Source organism: Stegodyphus dumicola, chromosome 2 (assembly GCF_044657685.1).
Source record: "Stegodyphus dumicola isolate Sdum_Otavi_A_Nest chromosome 2, ASM4465768v1".
Classification (NCBI taxonomy): Eukaryota; Metazoa; Arthropoda; class Arachnida; order Araneae; family Eresidae; genus Stegodyphus; species Stegodyphus dumicola.
The window spans coordinates 258,098,593-258,118,210 of NC_140769.1; the positions used below are offsets into that span (position 1 = coordinate 258,098,593).

General features: G+C 31.8%; 1 protein-coding gene across 1 annotated transcript in view; it reads left to right on the top strand.

Annotated features, from left to right (window-relative positions):
- Positions 1–5,471: 5,471 nt before the first annotated feature.
- Positions 5,472–19,618, top strand: part of LOC118197013 (protein obstructor-E-like) — an 85,433-nt gene continuing 71,286 nt past the window's right edge. The window contains exon 1 of the mRNA XM_035368480.2: positions 5,472–5,569. The gene's annotated coding sequence lies outside the window, so the exon portion shown is untranslated. The remainder of the gene's footprint in view (positions 5,570–19,618) is intronic.

Sequence of the window (19,618 nt, forward strand, 5' to 3'; positions counted from 1 at the left end):
CCTGTAAACAAAAAATGAAAAGGACTGATTAATATGCAAGACTATATATGTATTATTTTTTAGTAAACTTACAAAGAAATTATACATCCTTTTTTTTTTATTTAATTTTTAGGGTCTCCAGAACGAATTAATCGATTTCTTAAAAAAATTATGTTAAATCGACGATCGATTAACGAACATTTCGGATAGCGAACATAGTATTGTAACAGATTATGTTCGTTAACCGATCACTCACTGTATATATGTAATGTTAGCACACCATTTGAATACTCGACACATCTAACTTTTAGAATGATGAATTTGTAGATTACTGTTTTACAGAAATCCAGTTAAGGAATAAATGTTCCCTTGAGGTTAGTAGCACGTAATCTAATCCTGTCGGGCTGAAAAATGTAATAAAAGCACAATTTTGGAAGCACTGATGTAGGAACACTAAGACGTAGAAGCGTAGAAATATTGATGGCGTAGATACTTGATGCTTAGATCGTCCATCCATTTTGAAGAAGAAGCAGTCGAGCCGGATTAAATTCCATATTTGTTTAAATTCATATTGGCTACCACAATTCACTTGGCACTCCAATTGTGCCTATATCCAGAACATTACAATTTTGATACTGTACCGATAGAAGCGATAGTAACAGCACATACGTAGATGATTTCAGCAAAGCGTCTCATAAGGATGAAAGCATAAGCGAAAAGAGAAAGAGTGTCGCAGCACTTCAGAGCAAGAAGGGAGGGGGTGAAAGTTTTGGTTTACAATTATTTTGATTGGGCAAGAGATATCACGTTAAGGGTTACGTAAGATCGCTGATTAATTTGAATGATGCAGTTTAGACTTTAGTGGTATTTTTAAGACAAAGAGATAAAAGTCCCCAAATTGAATAAATAACAAAAGAGGTTATAGCCAATTAAATTTAGAAGTTCCCTTTAATATTTTATATCTTACACACACACACACACACACACATATATATTGAAGAGGATGAATACAGATTGCGTAGAATACTGAAAATGCCGATCCACAATGAATCAGAAATTAGGCAGTCGAGGTAGATTTAATTCAATTTTTGTTTAAATTCACATTTATAGCCACAGTTCACTTGGCACTCTAATCGTGCCGATTTTCAGAACATTTATATTTTTGAATACAATTGCGACAGGAACAGAACACAGCGAAATGACGTCCAAGCAGCAACAGAGTAACAAGCGAAGTAAGTATTTATCCAATATGGCAGCTCACCAAAGAAGAAGGTTTTGGTTTTTTAAAGGTTTCAGTTCTCAGAGTTTAGGTTCTGAAATAAATACGTTATCAGCGTTACGCAAGTATTGCATCATAGATTAATCTAGAAATGACGCAGTCCAGAAACGTTATTATTAATTTTAGAATAAAGAGGAAATAACACCAGATTAAAAATGATAAATTAAGAGGCTATTATTAAATTAAATCATATTACATATTTTTTATCTTACATATTTACTGTCTTACCCGACTCCTTGACAAGATAAATATATGTGATGTACCAGCTTTAGTCGTAACTTAAATTATCAGACGTTAAGTTAAAAAAAAAAAAAAAAAAAAAAAAAAAAAAAACAGGATCCATTTATTATTATTCAGGAGAAATAGCAGTTACAAAATCAGATATCCGGAGTAAATAAAAAGAATTACTAATAACTTTTTGTATGAAGTTTACTGCATCGTGACATTTAAGAAAAAGCCCCCGATATTCTTTTGCGAGTCCTTTTATAGCCTCTGGAAAGGCGGAGCTTCCAAGAAATGACGTCAGCCAATCCAGTTCGCTTTAAATATTTCCAGAACATTCTAAAACTGTGCGTGTAGAAAAGGCTGGAAAAACACCTTGACTACGGGGCTGTGGATTTAATTCCACGTACTTTCAAATAAGAGAACGTCGCCATTAAAAATGAAAAAAACATACAGTTAGAATTTTAAGTGTATTCTTGACTATGGAATTTTATTATTACATATACATATATATATATACGTTTGATGTGGCCGATTGAAACTAAAACGGGAGGTGCACAACTATATGTTATAGCAGTTCCATATACAAAATTTCTACGGCTACTCGGTTTTGAGTTATGCGAGATATATACGTACGTACCGAAAGAATCTCTTCTGTATCCATTTTGAGCCCATTTTACAATCTGTTTTGAGAAAAGAGTCCTTTATTCTGTCGGTACGTACGGAGTCAGGCAAAAACATCACTTAAATGGATTCGAGAGCCGTCAAAATGGATATTTTCGTTGAAATATGATACCCCAAAAGTTTTGCGATTACAATACTTCTTTACTTCCTTCCTTACTTAATCTAGTTTTTACTTCCTTTAGGAAGTTTTTACTTCCTTTAGTTACTTTAGTAAAAACTAGATTGATCTCTGAGCATCTACAAATCGTGATGAAGATTGTTTCAATTAAATTTTCTCAAAATTTCCTCAAAATCGAACTGACCATGCGATGTTATAAGTGAAAGCTGTATGAAGAGAGAGAGAGAGAGAAGTTTATGATTATTTACATACAAATATAAGGAAATTTTCTGCATATAGGAAAGAAACATTTAGTTAGTAAATAAATGAGAATAGGTTATTTCCAATTATTATTTATTCCCAAGCTTTGTTTCACTCGCTAAGCTTTCGTAATTTGTTTATTAGTTGAAATAAAATATTTAACGGTTAATTCAATAGTTTAGAAAAATTTGAAACAAATTTCAGCCCCGAAAATTTAATATTTAGCTGTCAATACGATTGAATTACCATGCGTAACCAACAGAAATTTTTTTCCAGGTACCAACCTTGAGATTCTAAGACAGAAAATGACTATTAATTGGAATCTTTTCTTTTGTGTTGCTATCAGTATTGCACATGTATGTTTTCATAAATGTTTAGCAAATAAAATTTTAAATTTAGTTAAGAATGTTTTAATTAAAAAACTTTTCATTTTGTTAAACAAATTTCTGCCCGTCAGTTGCTTTTAAACCATGCATCATTTGGATCACATGGAATTTGAGTTTGAGTCTAGTGTTTCAGAGTACCTACCTGCTTTTAAAAACTTTTAAAAAAGGTATCAGAAATAGTTTAACAGTCAAAGAATTTTTGTTAAAGATTTTTACGCTTTGCTTGTACTGTACCAGACTGCTATTGTGCTCATTTCTACTAACTTTACTTTTCAGAACTATTTCCTCCGTACTAACGTCATATATGATTCAACAGCGAAATTACAAAAGTTTTAAAAGCAGCATATGTTTAAAACTCCCGATTCAGTGTTAAGTGTTGGCATACATTTTCCTATTTTTTTTCAGTTTTTACTCAGTTCATCATATCAACGTTCAGTTTTCGTACTAAGATAGCTTACAAAATATTTTTTGTGTCTTTTTACTTCCTCGTACGAAGTAATGGAAGTATCGTAATCACGAAAAATTCCGGTTACCATTTGACCATTTTGATCGCTATCAAATGCAATTTAACGATGATTTTGTGTGACATCTGTACATAAGGGCAGAATAAAGGACTCTTTTTTTTTCCCAAACAAATTATAAAACTGATTTAAAATGGAATCAGAAGAAAATTTTTCGACGTACAGACGAATTTTTCTTATTCTTATATATGTTGGTAAATTGAGCATTTATTGCTTTAAAATAAAATAATTGAGTTATATTGTTCTTATCTTCCGGTTAAGGTTTTTATGCCTTTAGTTAATCTGCATGCAATAGTTGTAAAATTATCAACAATTTAAAAGTTGGTTAAGTGCGGCTAAGCCTGATTTTTGTTCACCATAGCAGACATATTTGTTTACATTTTAAACTTAGCAGAATAGTGAATCCAGTTTCTGCACCTTCAGTGTCTTTTTGCCGAGTGAGACCAAAATTAAACTTTCATTTTCGTGCACCGAAAAATCTGCGTAGTTGCCTGCGGGCCGAATTGCTTCTTTTTGCGTAGAAATTCTAATTTTAGTTGTAAAAATGGTTTTTTCTTGATTAACTGTATTTGGTGTTTTGTTTTTTTTTCCTATATTTTTCAATTTTTAACGAAAATATTTTGAGGTTTTATGCATTTTTGCCTTTCCGCGAACTGAGAACAGAATTGATTAAATGAGAAATATATCTCTAATGAAATTCGAGGAAATAAGTTTAGATATAATGCAGCAAAAGGTGCATATAATTTAATATTCCGTACAAGGAAGTCCTGTCGTGTACACATCAGATTTATTAGACATTAAGTTCTTCGCACTTACTTGACATAAACTTCAATTCAACAGCAAAATCACAAAATATTTAAAAACAGCACATATTTAGAATTTTCGATAGACAGTCTCGCGGGCTGGAGGTAAAAACGTTTTATTCCGTACTGCGATGCACCTGCTCACTTCGAAATCGTTGAGTCTGTGAATCAAAAGTTCCTTAAAGTTTTAGAAAACATGTAATATAAAATTCGAAATTCAAAATCCAGGTTTCGAGGTGCACATCTTCGGGTGGTGGACAACAATGTGATTCAAAATTTAATGGCTTTAGGTTAATAATAAGCTTTTTTGTATATTTTTTATAACGCAAAGGAATTACATACATGCAGATTCTTTGCTGTTTAATTTCTTTAAAGATAATGCAGAGCAAAAGTATTTGGTGGCAACAAATTAAAAAGTGATTTGCCGTTTGTAGTGGACGACGCAAAATTCCGTTTAGATAAAATATTTAACCATTTATTCGATGCTGCGTATTAAAACCAAAAAATTATTGCTTTTAATTACTATTAATTAAATAACAAAGATAAACACGTATGCGTTATTGAAGTTTTTACATACAGATTTGGCATAGCTCTCTGATTTTTCTGTTTTACAGGAAAGAATTCGGCATTAACCCTTTTGTAAACATTTGTATTTTTCAGCGTTCTCATTTCGAAGCTTATGAAATCTTTTTATTTGCAAAACGTTTATCAGAAGGATTTTTTTTTGTGTCGAAATAAATATAAACTATATGAAATAAACAATTAGAATTTAATTTCTTATTGATTACAGATGGCTAAGGCTACCCCGATATTGCTTGGAGTATTTGAAGTAATTTTTCTTTACATTTCGTGTACCCCATTTTGGAATTAAATAAACATATCTAAATGAAGCTTCCGGAGTGTGAAAACGGTCACTGCGGAACATAAAATAAGATACATACCACTCAAATTACATGTTCTCACCGACCTCACTTCATAAATTTCGATTAAAAAATAGCTAAATTATAGGTCACTGATATCTTAAATTACCACTCACTCTTAATCGATTCTTTTCGGCTGGAGAACATTTCCATTAAAAGTTCCCTGAGGCTAAAGAATAAACAAATGAACGATATTTTCTCTAGAATCCTAGTTTCATCTTTTTTCGTCTCGTGCCTTTTTCCCACTCGTTACTTTGCTCGCAACCGTGACGGCTGAGGTGATGGTCATTGGTTCTCATAGTTTTTTGATGAGTGACGTCACGCCCAATAAAAAATTCTGATATGAGACAACTATAAAAAGCTGGAAAAGAGTTATAAATTTGAAGTAGAGAGGGAAACCGGTTGCTTTGATAGCATGTAAGTGGATTTTATTGATTTATCTTTATTAAATCGACTGTTTTGTGTAATAATTAGAAAAATGGTTTACTTAGCGCATTGCGATCAGGATATTTGAAACAGGCGAGATTCAATTAATCGAAAATTATTCATTTCATTCGTTGGATTACTAAAAAACTTGGCTATTTCGAAGGAACTAAAAGCTGAAATCTCAATTTAGGAAAGGTTATGTTAAACAATGGCTAATGTATTGCGCATAATTAACATAAGTACTTTAAATAATTATCTCTTTACAAACAATAGTACAATTGCATTATGAAGAAATTGTATTGTAACATACTTAGAGGGAAAAATAAGTATTTTACCAATTAGTTTTTTATTCTAATCTTTCTAAGGAAAAATAAAATTATGTTTATAGACTTTCTCTTCTGCAGTTCGTTTTCAATTATACTAAATTTAACTAATAAATACATAGTTTGTTAGATGTAATTTACGTAACGCAGTTAAAAAAATACAGCTTAAGTGCTTTTGCAATTTTAAAAATTTATAAACTGCGTATTATGGAAAAGGAAAAGAAAACAATGTTGGTAGGAAATTGTTATATTTTTCTTCTATACAAAATGCATGCACATATTTGTTTCGAGTTTCAGTTATTACCTTTCTTTTTCTTGTATTGCAAGGCAGTTTGCATTATTATGTTATACTAACTGATTTTGTATTTAAAAGTTTGAACTACGTTTCTCATTTATTATCTCATTCATTTAAAAAAAATTCTGTCTTATATCGATTTTCAAGTTTAGGTTTCTTGAATCTGTTACTTTTATTAAAGAAAACTTACTTTAAATGTATATGTTTTTTTATGATTTCGATCCGGATTGAGAACTTCTTAATTTAAAATCTCAAAAAATGTAATAATGTCGTCAAGCAATCACCAAAAAATGTAATAATATTCTCATTGCAGTCTCCCATTTTCATATTAAAATTTTTATTTCCTTGCGAGTCTTTAAAGAAATTAATTTTTAGTTAATTAATTATTTATGGTTTTGACTGATGCAGAAGCTTTCATGAATATACAGTTGGGAATATTTTCCAAAGGGACGAATAAGTTCATCTTCGCATGTAAGATGCACACATAAAATTTTCAACGTTAGACTAACTCATATTTAATAAGCTTCTTTCCCTGATTTCATGTATGTAACGCAATAAAATTTCCATTTCATTTCATTAACTTATTATACGATGCAATGCGAAAATTAACCGAATTTTCTGCTACTTAAACTGTCATCCGTTTGACCCCAGACTCCACAAAAGCTTTAATAAAGAAACAATACTCATCAAAGATTTTAAATAAAGACGTTTTTGTTTACAGCATATAATTCTACTAGAGAAGTTGAGAGAATCCTTCATTTTAGTATTTAAATTTAAAGAATGGTCTTTTTATAAAACAATAAATTGAAATTAAGTATTAATGACATTTACAAATTGTATTACCCACACCTCGTTTGAACTTATGTAAAGCTAACGTGCTTCTATTTAAATAAACACTTAGCAAGCGGACGATAACTCTTATACTCCTTTTTCTTTCAAAATTGACTTTTATAAGTTTTTGAGCATATTAAGTTTTTTTTTAATTATTTAGATCTTAGTTAAATTATTCATTAACGTTAAATATTCAGACAGAAACTAAAATTTATATATAAAAAAAAAAAAAAAAAAAAAAAAGTAAAATCTGACAGGTTTCAGATTTTAACGGTCACCCAAAAGGGCTTGTTAATGTTTTTCACGCTCTCTCTGAACTCGTAGCTTACCACTCTGCTCTTATTAACTAAGCGTAATTTTCTTCGCAGTTACGCCGTATACAATTCAACAGCAAGGTTACAAAAATTTTAAAAGCAGTCTAGCAGTATACGCTTAGAATTCCCGATGCAGCGTTAAGCCATTGGCATACATGTTCCTTTTTTTTTCTTTTTTTTTTTAAAAATCTTTTCTCAGTTCATCGTATCAATATTCAGTTTTCTTACTAAGATGGTTTTACAAAATTTTTTTGTCTTTTTTATTATTAATGTTTTAAATGTTTACTTTATTTATTAAATATCACGTTCAAGGCGGTTATCAAATCGTGCTTGCATGTCCCTATGTTCGGATGTATGACTACGTTATTCAAAATTGGATGGCTCTACGCACGGGCGTTTTTACAATGCTAGAAGCCTGCATCCATTCATACACATTCTTAATTATTTAATTTCTTTAAATATAATACAGAGCGATAATTGTGGTGGCAACAAGCTGAAAAGCGATAAGCTGTTTATAGTGATTCAACGGAAAATGCCGTTTCGAGATTAATATCCCAATCAGAACTAATGTCCCGTTTAAGCTAATAAATGAGAATATATTTTCTCCAGTTCACTCACGCTATTTCAGTATTTTCCTAATTATGAACTATGGTATTTATTTGGAAACACTTTTTGGTAATAATTTAAAGGCTCCTACAGAAACGACATAAATAGTCAGTATAATCTGAAGCAAAATAATTTTAAAAAAATCTGATGTGTACACTACATGACTTCCTTGTACGGAATATTAAATTATACGCATTGTTTTCTTGAGTTTCATTTAAATTGATTGGATTGAATTAAATCTACTTCGTTGACAGCGCATAAACCACAATAGAATAAATGCACTCTTTAAAATTCACTATATTTGTTTACTATAACGACACTCTGAATGCACAAAATTTATATCATTTGAAGAATTATCGTTGCCACATGTTCTATTCAAATACTATAATAAAGCTAAAACGATGTATGAAAGAAATTAAGCAAACAAAACAGAAAAGAAACAGTTTTTCACAGACGATTTAGTATTTCTCATTCAATTAATTCAGTTCTCCCTTCGCGACAAGGCAAAAATACATAAAAACTCAAAATATCTGCATTAAAAATTACGAAGTAAATCTTAAACACTTACTTCCTCGAAAAAATTCCAGAAAGCATTAAGCATGATTTAATTCGCAATAATAAATGAAGGCGTTATTTATGTGTTGCGAAGCTTAGTCTCTCTAGATTGGCAACAAATCTGCAATTCTGCTGTTTCAAATGTAAACGAATATGTCCGCCATGTTATTTAAAACTTAACCGCACTTTTAAATTGTTGATAATTGTACAAATATTGCTTCCAGAATTACGAAAGGATATAAAACCTTAACCGGAAGATAAAAACAGCATAATTCAATCATTTTTAAAGCAAAAAATGTACAATTTTCAAACATATAAGAGCAAAGAAACTGAGATCACTGAGCCGGGTAACAGAGTGTATATATATATAAATATATTTATATACGTTTGGTGCTGCCGATTGCAACCGAAATACGAGGTGCACATCTACATGTTACAGCAGTCCTATATACAAAATTTCAACGTTCTGAGGCTACTCGTTTTTGAGTTATGCGAGATACGTACGTACGTAAGTACGTACTTACACACGCACGTATATACGTTCGTACAGACGCCACGAAAAATTCTCTTCAGAATTAATTTTAAAGCAGTTTTATAATTTTTTTTGAGGAAAAGAGTCTTTTATTCTGTCTTTACGTACAGATATCACGCAAAAACATCGTTAAATTGCATTCGATAGAGGTCAAAATGGATATTTTCGTTGAAATATGTTGCCTGAAACTTTTCGCGATTACAGTACTTCCTTTTTACTTCGTACAAGGAAGTAAAAAGATTAAATTTGTAACTTAATGAAGTTTGAATAGGACTAACTTCGTTCTGAATGAAAATATATTAACTATTTTATAATAATGCATTAATGTGATTTTGCGTAGCCTCAAGTTTTATTGGGAAAAGAAAGAAGATATTTTTAGTATTAAAAATATTTTTAGTACTTACAGTTTTATGCACTTAACGCTTATTTATTGTCTTATACTTTAAAGCATCTGATGATTTTTATGGAATTTAAAATACCTTTCAAATCTCGATCTACAAAACGTTTCCCATTCAATGCTATTCCATTTCCAGAACGCAAAAATAGTTTCAGAATTTGAAGTAAATTTTAAATTTCGGCTCAAGAATTTCAAATTCATTTATCTTAAAATCGTTAAAAACGTTTTTCCTCTCTCTTTGATACCGTTTTGAAAATTTTGAAAAATATGTATGTGTCTTACATAAAATTTAATATTTTATAAGTATTAAATAATACATAAATGCAATTAAATACTTAAATAAGGAACATAAAATAATTTATATTCCACAAACTGCGCAGTAACTGTGCAAAAACTCATTTAAAGAGCATTTTTTAAATATCCCTTGAAATATTCATAAGTAGTGTTATGATGATAAGGTTTCACTAAGCCGAAGATGAGACATAAGTTAGTGTTATTGACATAAGAACTGTCTGAGAGCATTAAGGGAAGGGCGCACTGTAGTAATTTTTAATAATTTAATTTGAAATGAAGAGAACATTTTTAATAGGAGGTCATATTTCAGAAATGCGGGATTTCTGGGTGTACAGTGAGGCAAATACAGTAGTAATAAAAATAAATATTAAATAAAACTATATATGTAATAATAAAAAATGAAAATAAGTATATAGTTATATAAAAAAAGAATTAATTTATGTGGGTTGTAAAAGTTGTTATATGTTCTAACAATTTGCTTTGTTATTGCGAAAATATTTACGAAAAAATATTGCTATAGCACAGAGTTTCTTAAACTGTAGGTCGCGACCCCCATGGGGATCGCGGGACCTGCACCAGGGGGTCGCCAAAAATTTTAACAGTTTTGATATTTCTTTAACTTATTATAATAATTTTACAATTACCCAATATTTTTACACAATGTATCTCAAAATAGATAAAGATAAGAAAATACAGACAAAGAAAAAACAAAAACATTTCGACACATTCTTTTTATAATATAAGCATTCATTTTACTTGCTTTGCACATGACACTGTTCATTTCGTCTGTTACTTATTTAAAATTTTCACATTGTTCTATGTCTTAAAATTAGACATTACAATTAATGATCTAAAACTGCAATAGTATATTACAGTACAAGTGAAAAAATTTCGGATTTGCTCAACGCTTATGGGGCCCAAAAAAATTTTCGTAAATATTAGGGGTCCTGGGGTCTCAGTGATAAAAAGGGGTCGCGACTGAAAAAAGTTTAAGAATCCTTGCTATAGCACATTGCTCATAAATGATCCAAGGAAGAAAACTGAAAATTGTTGTTGGGCAACTGAAACAAATTAACTGGAATACAATAATTAGCTGAAATAAAATTATTTTCCCAGGAAAAACCATTGCAAAAGTAACGTTACCTGTATATTTTCCTGATATTTCAATTCGAAGACAAGAATGCAAGCTCTTCTAAAAACTCGAAATATAAATTCCTGTAATAGGTTTACGTACGAAGTGACATTACAACTATAGCATGTTGTGGTACAATTAATATACAGGTATAGCATGTTGTGTTGTAATATAAGGTATAGCATGTATGTTTACGTACGAAGAGACATTACAGGTATAGCATGTTGTGGTACAATTAATATACAGGTATAGCATGTTGTGTAGTAATATAAGGTATAGCATGTAGGTTTACGTACGAAGAGACAAGTATAGCATGTAGGTTTACGTACGAAGAGACATTATAGGTATAGCATGTAGGTTTACGCACGAAGAGACATTACAGGTATAGCATGTTGTGGTACAATTAATATACAGGTATAACATGTTGTGTTGTAATATAAGGTATAGCATGTAGGTTTACGTACGAAGAGACATTACAGATATAGCATGTTATGGTACAATTAATATACAGGTATAGCATGTTGTGTTGTAATATAAGGTATAGCATGTAGGTTTACGTACGAAGAGGCATTACAGGTATAGCATGTAGGTTTACGTACGAAGAAACATTATAGGTATAGCATGTAGGTTTACGTACGAAGAGACATTACAGATATAGCATGTTGTGGTACAATTAATATACAGGTATAGCATGTTGTGTTGTAATATAAGGTATAGCATTTAGGTTTACGTACGAAGAGACATTACAGGTATAACCTGTTGTGGTACAATTAATATACAGGTATAGCATCTTGTGTTGTAATATAAGTTATAACATGCAGCTTTACGTACGTTACAGACATAGCATGTTGCGGTTAGGCAGATTATAGGAGGACAATTGGGAACAGAAAAATGGTTCACTGAGAATTTCCATTTCTCTTCCATTACTTTTAAGACTCCATCAAACATGATAGTTTTACACTTGAAAAAGAAAGCTATTTTCAAGGTACTAGTGGATAGGTATAATGAAACGGAATACGTTGGAAAGGTATACGATACCTGTACCAGTCTTCATTTTTTCAAAGAATGCAGTGGTACATTTTAAAGTATGACTTGTTACTTTGTTTTAATGAAATTTCAACCTCTGAAAAAATGGAGTTTACTTCCGTAGATATCGGAAGTAAAACTTTCTTTCTTAGAGTTGATTTTAGCATTTTTGTCTACTCTTCTTATTTTTAAACTCCCTTTCTTAGAAAATCACACCACACCCGTGCACCTCATATACCAGTTCTCCCTTCGTTTTTGTAAATAAATACTTTTTTTCTGTTACAGTCATTTAGATAAGCAAATGCTTTCTCCCAATGTATTTCAATTTATCTTCTACTGAAAAGTTTTCGTGCAAGTTCTATATATTATTCCGCAAAGAACCATATGCCTCAGCAAAAGCTGGTGACCATTATACGTTTTAGCATTTTTAGGTTGCAAAACTTAATTATTTCAACTTTATTATTTCATTTATTGTTGCTGCAGATGTATTCAAAGACTTTGCAACTGATACCTGCATCAGCGTATTTTCTCTCGTTATGAACGATTTGACTTAACCATTAGAAACAATAAGTACCTTATTCGGGGAATTACTTTGGAGTCTGTTTTCCATGTGGAAGTATTGACTGACGAGTTCCCCCTTTCCCAGTAATAATGTTGCTTATGTTTCACTTGGAAGTTTTAATACTATGCATTCACAACCTTTTGAAGTACGGAATAAAATTATTTTTCTTTGGAAAGTGGAAAAACTCATCCTCCAATCTGCAATTGGTTTACATGCGATATTCTGAAACGAAAATAACTTTGAAAGTAGCAGACGATATCTGTCATTTCAAATAATAACCTCTTGTCAAAAATTTTATTCTAAAACATTTGCTTTCTTTAAAAATTCTTTTATCGAAACTATTCTAAAAATGTGTAAACACTCTCTATAGATGTCGCCAAAAATTCCGTTTTTCTGAAAAGTTGTACCATTCGTATAATTATTAAAATGCCTAAGATAAAATAGCAATTTTTGCTAAAATTTATTCATTATAATTACCAGTACTTATCCTCCGAATATCTAAAAATTAGAATTTAGATACTTGAACGACGGGCAGTTTAAAATTTCTGCGGAAGAATCTTAATGCCCGCGAGGGCGTTGTCAATCTTTAGAACACGTAAGGATCTTAATTTATTCAGACTCTAGATTCAAAACGTAGCATTGCAGACACTGAAAATTGGAGAAATTAAATTTATGGATAACCAATTGCGTACGTTGGTTTGAAATACAAGTCCGGAAATAAAAACGCTGTATAAAAAAATTTCCGTAATTAGTTATATTACTTTTCGAGTGTATAAACCTACTAAAGTTTTGAGAGTTCATTTCCAAAATCCTATTAAATACTTAAATAAAAGTTTTTTAAACTGCTTTGAAGTGTGTTTTTGGCTTTAAAAGAGCAAAACAGATCAGAATTTACTTGAAAACAGTTTCTTCATTGAAGAATTGTAAATTTATTCATATATAAAATTAAAATCAGTGTGCCTATCAAAGATACTGTGTCTCTCAAGAGCGATTGGCCACTTTTAATTTCCGAAAATAATGTCAAACTTTTAAATGCTTTAAGCTGAAAAAAGAAATAACAGGCAGTTTTCTTTGAAGTATTTATTGTAAAATAAGTATTCCCTTGCAAGTGCAGAAGCCCCCTCTCAAATGCCTCACAATTTACTAAAGAATATTAAAAATCATACAAATTATTTAAAAGTAAAACAAATACACATGATTTTATATCTCAGAAAAGCGAAATTGAATGTTTTAAAATTATTACATTATTACCATTTGCAAGTTTGCAATTTCTTAGTGTGATGGCATATTGATACGAACTTTTGCTTTACAAGATTATAGCCTAAATTTTAGAAATTCGCTTTGTGTACAATGAATTTTCATGACATCTTGCACTCGCATAGGTGAACCTTTTTAGGCAAATCTTAAGAAAGCCTGCAATTTTTCGCCAGCTTCCTTTCATGGAACTTTCTGGCTTTGCATATATTCACCCTTTCCCTCCTCCTCCTCATCTTTCTCCTTTCTCAGTTCATGCCCGATTATTTAGTCGTCATCTTAAGCGTGTGCGTTGGAAACATAATTATGTACATCTCCCCAAACCTGAATCTCCTCTTCACCAACATTCTCCGGACATGCAAGTAAATTCAAGATGGCGGACATGTTTTAAAACCAAAAGAGTCTTCGTCACTCGACTCGTCATCTGAGAACAGGATGATAGGCCACAACTTACGCCAACAGTGATATTAGGTGAATTTTTTTACATCTTTCCAAGTAAAAGACAAACTAAATTCGGCGTTCTTCAAAGAGAATTGTTTCTAAAAATGATACACACTAGATTCCAATTTCGTATAAAAACATTAGACGCATAAAACGGATCGGTAGTTCATCTCTGTTTACGAGAAAATTACTCTGTCTATTGTCTATTGTATTGTTGGCTTGCTACACTCGTGGCAGACGTAAACGCTTTCCACATTTAATCACATCACTCGTGGTAACGTAAACGCTTTCCATATTTAATTCTTCAGATTGTTAGCCAATTATATGTTTTTAATCTAAAAGCCTAAATTTAGGATTTAAACTTAGACGTTCAGAAAAGCTGTCGTTTGTTACCGTCGATTAATTAGTATCGGCTATGAGATATTTTACTGTAATATATTGGGCTTAAAATGGGTTATATTCTGCTTTCTGTGGGAAAACCATTTCATCTGACACTTAAAGTACCTATTAATATCTTCGCCACATTGTTTATTTTTCTATCTAATCTTTTTAGTATATGATTTAAAAACATTTAAATTAATTATATAGTTTTTGGTGTCCTTCACCAACTAAAAAATCTGATGTGGCCACCACATGACTCTCTCGTATGAGGTATTAAACTATACACAATTTTTCCTGCACGTTATAAGGTATTTCTCCCGCGGTCTTAGCATGCCTTAGTGGTGTAGTGGTCTGCATGCTGCGCGCGTGTTCCAGAAGTCTGTGGTTCGATTCCCGGCAAAGGCATTGCTCATTTTTCATTTTGCCTGCTTTCAAAAATACCTAATGTCTCTATAACTTCATTTTAATTTATTTCCTCGAACTATTCTAACTTAAAATGGTTCCTTTCAAAGTCATGTGGCCTCAGAGGTTTAATTTTGTTATCTACCTTATTAAGCGCCTCATATGGTCCCACATAAGCAGTTTCAAAATCCACATACGTACTGGAGACAGATAGTGTTACTGGCATTTGCTCATTATTAGTAGTTCTAGTAGTTGTAATGATTCGTCTTCATCGATACTTGACCGACGCGTACTCTGTCCACCAATACTGCAACTCTGACACGCCGGTAAATTTGTTGAGTCAGCTTCTAGTTTAATATTTAATTGTGCAGTCTTTGGCAACTGTTCACTGTGAAGTTTAAATTGAGTATTTTCTTGCTTTCTATCACCCCGAGGTTATTGTATCACAAGATAGTGTCCTTATATTCCAAATTCGGTTTGAATGAATAGGCTGTTTATAACCTTATTATGACCTATCGTTACGTCATTAAGACTGATGTTTATCTCAGATATACAGATAACTCGCTTTATGTCTGTTAGGGTTATAGGATTAAAATGACATTACTACATCAAGTATGAAACTATGCCGCCCATTCAGGATAGTGGTTAGTGACGCTAACTGCCGTAAGGGCGCGGGTTTCAATCCCAAAGAAGGCATGAATGTTTGTACATGTACAGCGTCTGGGGCAGTTTTGCACTCCTTGCCCCGATGAATTTTGTGGGCTTGCTTTGATGCTGCTGTGAGATAACTAAGAGCACCAACAACAGTATGAAATCAAACTTAAGATTACTGTTTTAAAGAACTACATCGTAACTTGTTTTCCGCCATTTTTACTGATGGAAAGATTCAATTTCTGAAGTTCGTTTTAGTTCTTTGTACGGCTTAAAACTGATCATGCGAATCAGAGATAGTGAATTAGCTTCTCTCATGAAATATTATATTCTAATATTTAGAATTCGTATTTCCTATAAATTTGATATTTTGACGTAGAATCTTTCACTCACTGCTCGGCCAGTAGCGGATTATTAGTATTTAAAATCTGTAGATTTTGTTTTCAAACAGACGATTGATTTTGTCACGCTTCAGAGGTTATTTTTCACTTGATCTTATGTCTTCTTTTGTTGTTATACTTTGAATAATATATTACTGTGTCTAAATGTTTTTAAATTAACTATTTCAAAAACTTTTCTAATATATTTCGCTTTTCGAATTGTAAGGAGTCAATGAGCAAATTTTTAAAATCATACAGTTCATCGAATAAGCCATGAAAAGAAAATATTGATGTAACAAAATTCTTAGTTGAAGAATTCAATCAAATGATATTTAGACATTTCGTATTACTTTGGCATAAAATAACGGTATAAAGTTTCACGAAATATTTACTGCAGGTAATTTTACTTTACAGTTTCTTAGGGTTCAGGCCCACGTGTTCCCGAGTGGTTAAGACCGTTGCATACAAGGCTGCATATTTAGTTTTTGCGATTTTTCCCAGATGTAAAGCGAATAACAGACAGTTTCTGTTATAAAGTCCTCCAAAAAAGACATCCCTTCCCTAGGAAATAATCTTCGTGTACTTTGCCATATTAAAATAAACTAGTCTAACTAGCAGGGCCCAGAAATTTAAATATAAGTTATTAATTTTCGAGCTTTATATTTTATTTTTAAAAAACGTAATTAATATGAAAAAAATGACTAAGTGAATGTATGCGTTTTAAGAAACACCTTTTATAATCTCAGTTTAGTGTATTTAAAATGCTTTTGACATTATTTTCAGAACTCAGAAGCCTCTGATAATTTTTTTTGGACCCTGTAAATAATAGTTATTTTTCTGAGTTATTATATCGGGTTGGCTGCATAGATGTGCTTTCTCAGGACATTATATAACATTTTCGTTTAAAGGGGACCAATTCATTCAAGAAAAGTTTTTACAAGTTCATATTATTACTGCATTGTAAGGAAACAATCAAATGCTGTTCAGTGTATTAACGGGTAACATTATCTATCTATCTATATATAAAGAAGAAAGCCTGTGTGTTTGTTTGTTCGCTAATAATTCAGTCACTACTGTAGCTATCGTCACCAAACTTCCTACGATTCTTTTCTAGGTCCTGGAAAAGTTCAACGTTCATTTTTTTCCAAAAAGAAGTAGCTAAAATCAGAGATATTAGTTAAAAGCTCGGTAAAACGATAATTTTGGTCCTCATTTTTTCGACTGGCGACAGTCTTGCAAGCTGGAGATGAAAATCTGATTTATTTTTAAAAGTTGTTGCCACTGCTCGTTTTCAAATTCTAGAGTTTGTTAATAAAAAGTTTCTGAGTTTTACGATGAAATAAAAATAGCATTGCCAAACATTAAATGTATTATTCCCGGTTCCAAAAAATTCGTGGGAAGCCATTTCGACTATTTCCAACTTCCTACTACTTTAATAAGCCGATATATCAATTAAAAACTCTGAAAACGGTTATTTTCGCACTCATTTTTCCGAGTGGCAACAGTTTTGCGCGTTGGAGATAAAAACGTTTTATTTTGAAAAGGGCTGCTACTGCTCGCTTTTAAATCGTAGAGTTTGTTAATCAGAAGTTTGTAAGTTTTACAAAATCTATACATATAAAAGAAGAATCTCTGTTTGTGTATTTGTTTGTTCGCGTTATTGATTCTTGATCAACTTATGATATTAAAAATTGCGTGCCTGATATAATGAAAAGAGAATTAGCTTATTTTTCTATCGAAATTTTTTATGTACGTTCTATATCGCATCAGATTGAAAAAGGTATGACTATGAATCGTATTTTTTGCATCGTTATTAGAGAAGCATTACAGCGGTATCGTTCTCTCTGTTGTTTGATGCATTACTCTCAATCTAATTTAACTGGCATCGGCTACTTCTGATAGTGTTATAAATAACTACATGGTATTCACGGCTTACAGAAACTAATTTTTTTGTCCCTAGCTGAAGCCTTATTTTTTTACTTCACTGGAGGTAGTCATTTTCGTGGGTTTTAAACAACTACTTTTCGCATTATATTATAATTGCTAACATAATTTTATTTAATATATTTTTATGTATGCTATATAAAATTATATTGATAATATTTTATGAATATAATTTTATATAGCATAATTGCTAATATAATTTTATTTTTTAATGAAGAATATAAATTTTTCTCAGATACATGTATAGAAACCGCAAGACCGTATTAAAAGTTAGATTCCACTATTTGTCGAGAATTAGTATTTTAAAAAATTTAAATTAACAAAGGAGGAATATTTTGTCCTTTAAATTACTTCCGTTATTGGAAGTATATGTCTATGACCAACGATTGCAAAAATAAAGGCCGAGTAAGGACTTTTAACCTCTTCGTCGTCCGTAACGCGTCTAGCGAGTTCAAGTGAAACTTCCGCAGGGCGGCCGTAACGCGCTGTAATGTAACGCGCTACATTACAATGCGTAACGCGTTCTACATTACAACGCGTAACGCGCTGTAATGTAGAAGGCGTTCTTCTACATTTTAAAACTTTTAAACGTTTAAAACGCTTTCTAAATGTTTACTTGTTTGAGTTTTTATTTTTGTTTGTTCTAATACTTCCTAGCGGGCAGCAGTAATCAGGCATTCTATTTCTAATTGAATTTGCCCTGGGTTTTATGAATATTCACGCTATTTTACATAAGATACAAGACAGTGAGAGATGGCTTCAACGTCTACTCAGCAGAAAAAGAGAAAAAATGAGGTTGTGAATTGAAAGCTAAGCAGGATATACGTTTTATGAGTACAGTCCATAATAACTCGATGTTTGACGTTAAAACACGAAAAAGAACTGTAAAAAAACCAATAATTGTAAAAGATTGCAACAACAAAATGGGAGAAGTGGACCGCCTGGAACAGATGTTACCAAATTATACTGCTGTTAGAAATAAACAAAGATATTTTTTTCCATTATGCTTTATTTCCTTATAATTTTAATTAATATTCATTGACATTCATCAATACGAAAGTTATGATGTACAGAGAAAACAACATTACACGCTGCGAAAAACAGATGGCCGTTGGGGAGAAAATATCGCGGACAGGAGAGGACGGCGAAAGGGTTAAGACATACAGGATGTTTCAGCATAGCGGTTACAAACTTTCAGGATAGATAAAGTACATCTAGACGATGAAAAATCACATAGCAAATACATGTTCGGAAATGCTTTCCTGGCGCGGTAGTGATAACACAGAACACAAGAAAAGAAAGACACGAATAGAATAAAAAAACATTTTTATTATGCTTCGTACAGCAGAAACAAAGAAATAAGTACAAAAACAAACAACGATTGTCTCACATCAATGGCGTATGGAAGATCTGATGTTCTGGAAAATACCGGGCGTGTCTTGGACTTCCCCAGCAGCTATCACGATGCTTGCAAGATCGCTAGATTTCACTTACATTGACTGCTTCGTTGGGATTACGTTAAGACACTGTTGTAGGAAACCCTCCGTTAACAGTGCTGAGGAACTTGTTGCACGCATCGTGCCAACTGCTGGGGAAGTCTTGGACAAGCCCGGTATGTTCCAGAACATCAGATCTACGCGCCGGAGATGTGAGGTCTGTATCACGGTCCGGGGTCGTTACTTCGAACACCTTCTATGATGACATTGTTGTCTGTTTTTGT